This window comes from Rhea americana, unplaced genomic scaffold (genome assembly GCF_003343005.1).
Source record: "Rhea americana isolate MKP2758 unplaced genomic scaffold, rheAme1 scaffold_17, whole genome shotgun sequence".
Taxonomy (NCBI): Eukaryota; Metazoa; Chordata; class Aves; order Rheiformes; family Rheidae; genus Rhea; species Rhea americana.
Window position 1 is genome coordinate 4,145,218 of NW_028185816.1, and position 6,139 is coordinate 4,151,356.

The window sequence follows — 6,139 nt, forward strand, 5'->3', positions numbered from 1 at the left end:
TGGTCTGTTTGTGACAAAGGTATATCATGCATGTCAGCAGGCCTAGTGCTGTGTTAAAGACTTGCAAATGTAAGTTTATGTCTGTGGCCTTGTTCTCTATTTTCACCTTGTGTAACATATATATTTATTGTATATTTATATAATTTTATGGTTTTTTGGGGGGGGAGAACTGAAATTGGCATTAAAATTTAAAAGCAACTGCATCATATTGTAAATATAATTAAGCTATATTTAAGTGTACTAATTAACATAATATATGTTTAACTATAGAGTTTTTTATGTTTTTAAATATATTTTCAAAATATATATATAAATCTTCGGGTTTTTTGGGGGACCATGTGACTCTTTTCTCTAATTGTAAAACAAATGAGTTTTACTATAAAGATGTGTGTTCTTTGTTTTAAAATAATTTTTACTTTATTTTAGCAATAAAATCTCACTTGGAGGGCAGATAGCCACCTGTTTCGTAGCTGAACAGTTAGCACTGGGAGGGGAGGGGGGCAAGAATTTACTTTCCACAAAGCAGAATGATGTATTTCCGTTTAATTCTAGCCCTTAAGTCCTCACAGGACTAAAACCCCATGAATAACATACACATATATACAGCTTTATTCAGTTATAAAATAATGAGAGAAATGGAAGCGTGTGGGGGGGATTACTAATGTTAATAAATAATGGATAAGTGAGACATAAATTCAATAGCTATAGTCCGGTCATGTATCTGATTTTTAAATGGTGTCATGTATATTTATATCCACTACACTGAACTTACTTATGACCCCATGGAGTACTAGGAGTAGAATTCCTCGAATTTAACATATTGTTAGCATTTCTGAGAGAATATGCTCTGCTATAACTGCCAAGCCTTTGTATATTTAATTATCCCGTAGTCCTAGAGCAATCAATAAATCTTCATGATGAATAGAAAACTTTCACATAACTTATGACTAAAAGCACCAACCCAAACTCTTTCTTAAAATTCCATTGCTGTGAATTTCCCAAGAGATCAGTGCCAGCAAAGTCTCCACAGAACCTAGTAAATTGTACTTCTGCAGATTATCATGTATATTAAACACACATGCACACACATTACTTGCTTTATTGTTGTCTTAAAATGAGCTAATGGAAGCAGTAACAAATACTAAAATTGTTAGCGCATGGGACAACAGGGCTGTTCYATGCCTGAGCCTTGATGCCGCTCCTAGCGCGGCGCTCCTCGTGAGCCGAGCTTCATTTGGAACTTGCTTCCTCYTCTGCGTTTTCCAGGGCAAATACACATTAGCTTTTCAAAGGYTCCCCAATGCCCAACTTCTTTCTCTCTTCCCAAGACAACTATTGAGAAAGATAGATTTGAGTCTTTTAGCTTTATTTTACTGTTAAAATATATGGCACAGGCACCTAGGGAACAAAATAGGCACCCTCAAAATATATATTTGAAATATAGAGGAAGATATAGAAGCTAACAGTCCATGCATGAGAACACTGCTGAATTCTAGCTTTGTAACTGTGAACCATTTGGGGGAAAAGAAATATCTCCATAGCTTTTATCACTTGGAGCAGAAATAAAGGCATATATCTAGATTTTTAAATAACTCAGCCAGAGAGCAACAGCAAACAGTAAAAGATTTTTGAACAGCATATAACAGCAACATTAAAGTGCAATGAGAGGGCAAGGACATTTATTTCAATTTGTCCCAGGTGGATGCAATACCCTGCTTCYACAGGCTACTTCTAATTAGGTTCTCATTGGGAAGATACCTTCTGGCAGGGCAATTAAAATGAAAAAGGAATGAGCACACTTGTTTGGATTAAATACAAAGAGCACCAAAGTCTCACTCACATCATGAGGCAATTTTAAAATTAGGAAAGTTCTGCTGTTGAGTATTTTAGAAGAGGAGAGAAGTTTTTGAGGGTGGGGAAGGCATGGTGGTTTTTTTTTTAACACTAGTGCGTTCACAAGCTACCTGCTACCACTTTCGGTAGCCAAAGATTGAGGTGCTGACCTAAGCCAGTGGGGCTGAATTAACGGTTTTCTTAGATTCCTCTGAAAGAGGAAAACCTTGAAAGCTCATGAAYGCATCCAACTCTGCTAGACAGTAAAAGAAAGAGATTTGGACTCGGGTGCAGAATTTGAGCTGCTTCTGGAAATCAAGCCTTCTGAACCTCGTTTGGACAGATGGAGGCAGAAAACTTTCAGAGGTAAGCTTCTGTTTGCAGTATCAGCGCTGGCTGCTGAGGGTGACAATAGCTAGCTGCTGTGGTTTTTGCTTTCCTATACAAATGCAGGGTGAGTCACTAAAACCTTTCTGTAACCTGATCAGTTGTCTTAGGACTCCATACAGAAGTCACAAATATATATATACATTTGTCTGTACGTACTGCATCTGCTGGCACTCCTGGTTTTTCTTGGTGAAGCCCTTGTGCTGTACTGTTGACTCTGCGTGTGACTGCAGCTGGGCTGAGACACAGTGCCCAGGGTGGTGAGCAGGCACAGAGGTAGTCCAGCTGCTTAAAACCCTGCACGGATGGGTGCCAGCAATGTCTGAGCGCAGCTTGTGCTACGTGGCCTAGTTGGAAGTCTGCTGGAGTTAGAATAGCTTCGATGGATTTTTTTTGGAAAGGGTGTGTAGTAGCAGGTATAAACCAGTCCATCTATTGCTGCTGATCCCTCTTTCCGTGGGAATACCCGGCAGAGGGAAATCGGAGACTGGAAATTCCTAGTAGTTCCCCAGCGCCTGGGAGGGTGGTGGCTCCTCCGCGATGGTGGCGAGGGCTTCCCTATCGCCATGAGCTGTCATCAACACTTGCAGCAAATGCTGCTAATCTAATCGGTGCAGCTCATGCCAGTTGGCTCATGCAGGGATTCGGGCAGATGAGGAGGAGAGCTGGCACGGAGCTGCAAGGCTGCTTGCCTCAAGCTGCGCTCGCTGCCTCGGGCAGTAGTGCAAAGCCACCAGGACAAGTGCTGTGGTGGCGGGACGCGGCAGTGAGCTGCAGGGGCCGGTGCTGGTCCTCCCGGCCGGGAACCACCTAGAGAGGTTGACCTTCCCACAGCCACCTGGCAGCAGGCTCTGTCAGTGGGCTGCCGTGTCGGACACACTGCATGCCGGGCTTCAGGGAAAACACGCAAAAATGTTTGAAAAGGAAAGTTACTTGTACGTGGTGATACCAGCTAGGAAAAACCTGAGCTCTCTATGCAAGTTCTAATATATTAATACATTAAGAGGAAATCATCCTCCTCTACAATATGGACTAATTCTGTTCTTTATCTTTTCAAATTAAATCAACCCACTTGATATCAAAGTTAAAACAAAACAACAAAAAACAACAACAACAACAAAAAAAAACAGCAGAAACTCCAGAAGCACTTGGTTTATTTAATATTAATAATCTCTCAGCTGATACACAGAGTCATCAGCTACAAGGCTGAAGTTACTACAAGGAGGGGAAAGTGTCTCATTTGAAGTTGAGTTTTGCAGTTTTGGGAATGGCATCTCACGTGTCTGGACTCCAAAAATGTTTCTCTGTGCTAAAATAATTCTTTCCTTATACCAACCTTTGCCTGCCCACTTCTAATAAAAAAAAAAAAAAAAGAGAGAGAGAGCGCAAAAAATCTGGTCCAGCTTAAATCTATAAAGTACTAGGATTTCAAAGTAAAAGTTGTAGTTCATGTATACAAACTCAGCTATATTCTCCTACTGTGTTACATTTGTTATAATAGCCTTTTAAACTRCACAGACTTTAAATAATAACTTAGGTACTTATTGCACCAAATATTCCTTCACCTGGCATCTACACTGAGTATTTTAAATTACCTTAATAAGGTTTCCAATTATAATTTTTTCTGACCTTTAGTTAAAGACCACCTCTGCTGGGAAAGTCATTTTTGCTCGAAGCCCAGGGTGTTCTTTAATAGAAGTTTTGCTATATTTGGACTGCAATCTTGGGAATCGGTTATTTAAAGACAAACATAAAGTATGAGTGGCCATTTTTGTGTCACAAAAAAGCGCCGCAAAGCTTGCCATTTAAATTTACAAAACAGTCCAATGAGACTATCCTACTTTCCGTTCCTCTTGGGACATACGTAATACGTGCACAGATTGGTGCAGCTGTGAAACTGATGTCAGAGCACACGAGCTACTCCCCTCCTGGAAGCAGGACGAAGAGCGTGCAGGGCTGCCCGCCCGCCCGACGCGGCACGCGCCAGCGGGCCCACGCGAGGGCTCCCCTTTGCGGGAGCCCGCCCGACGTGCCCGCTGGGAGCAGCTCAGGTGGTGGCCGAGCTGCTCCCTCTCTTTGCCCTCGCCCAAGGACGCTGCCGTGCTCCTCCCCTCCGCGGCCGCTGCGGTTTGGCCAGGCTTTGCGAGGAGCCGGCTGGCCGGCACGCCGCGCCGTGCCACGCTGCGCCGCAGAGGGTTTCGACTGGGAGCAGCGCGGCGCTCCGCTGGGGGACGGCACCCACGGGTGCCCGACACCGAAGGGGACCCCGTTTCGAGAGCGGGAGAGCAGCAGCAGCAGCCGCCTCGGCCCTTGTTGCCTGATGTCCGAGTAGTAGTTTAAGTTAGGAGTTCYTGTTAGTTTACTGCAAAGTGCAGCACTATCTGTACTTAATCCGTGTTTAAATTCTACCGCCAGCCCTCTCTATTAGCTGYGGGATGGCGAAGCCACATCTGTATTTTTAGAAGTTCTGTTATGAACTACTTGTTCAGTGAAATGGAAATCCGTAACTGGAAGTGCTAAGCAAAATCTTACTTTGTTTTCCATGGGGAAAGCCAGACATGCTCAGAAAAGACTGTTAGAAGAAAATACTGTTTTGTGAATTCTCTTAGTATATTCATTAACCTCCAAATGAGCTGAAAATATTGGTGTGACTTAATGAAAAAGAGGCTTGGGTAAGAGTCAGGTATTTTATTCCAGWGAATTTAGGGAGCACAAGGACCACAGGACAGGCTCCACACTTACCAGCTGTTGCAGTTCAGCTTTCACAGCATGCAGCACCAGCAGAAAGGCAGATAAGCACATGAAATCTTTTCATAAATCTGTCAGGTAGGCATCTCTGGTTTGTAGTAGTGGTATTGTTCTTGTATRTGCCTCTTCTAAGTTAAAACAGATTCCAGACATAACTCAGCATGTCCTTACRGCTTTATAATTATTGCCTGCATGGCAAATCTGAGAAATAATGAGGATAAAGTAGTGCAAACAATAAGCATACAAGTTAATTACACCTGCCTGTCACTGGAAATAATACCAGGGGTAGGCTGACAGTCTAAAGCCTTGCCTGAACTTTCAAGGCAGGAAGTCAATATGAAGGCATATTAAAATAAGAGTTCCTATAGCCCTAGATGACTTTAAGGGTCTGCAGCCCATTAGTTAATCAAAGGGCACATCATAAATTTCCCTRTATCACCATAATATTCTGTCAGTTGTATGCATCACAACATTGTAGATATCTGTGGTTTCTATGACTTGGTGCAGTATCCCAAATCAAATATGTCTTGGGTGTTAGGACACTGCTACCGAAAAAGTTAYAGCTCAGGGCAAGACTACCCAAGCAACCAGCTACACATCGATATGCTTGAGACTGTTCTAAAACAAAATTGCAAGGTTGAAAATCTCTAAAAATCTTATTTCTTGGAGCATTTGTTTTTCTCTCCTTTAAATAGGACAATTTCTCTTAATCATAGAGCCGAATTCTGCCTTGGCAAAGGACTGTGCCCACTGAATTTAGTGGGAGGACTGAAGAGCAGCTCAATAAACCAATAGAGCATAAATCTGGCAGAAGCTATTCAGCACAATATCAATTTTAGCTCAAGAGGCCCCRAAACGCAAGTTATTGGAGGTTGGAAGAGCATCCGGGGAACAATCGCCACAAAACTGCTCTGTTTCTGCACCCTTCCCAGGCTTCKGCTGTTGGCCACTACTGGAGGTCGCACACGAGGGCAGATGGACCTTTGGTCTGATCAGTTTGGTCCTTCTTAGGCTATGGCCTCATCCTTTGCCTTTTCAACGCCAAGCTCTGAGCCACCCTGGGGTGTCCGCATACCCAATTTCTAGCCTAGTGACCACGAACACCAAAAAGGGCTGGGACTTCAACTTGTTTTTAAGGCTGCTATAAGTGTACTGGGCGATGAGCCATTTT

The 6,139-nt window shown here is 43.0% G+C and overlaps 1 long non-coding RNA gene across 1 annotated transcript; it reads right to left on the reverse strand.

Moving 5' to 3' along the window:
* Positions 1–1,083: 1,083 nt before the first annotated feature.
* LOC146598123 (uncharacterized) lies at positions 1,084–5,128 on the reverse strand. The gene is made up of 2 exons (XR_014895317.1): positions 4,963–5,128; positions 1,084–1,332 (listed from the first exon to the last, which is right to left on the reverse strand). It is a non-coding gene; the product is annotated as an uncharacterized LOC146598123 (long non-coding RNA).
* Positions 5,129–6,139: the final 1,011 nt, after the last annotated feature.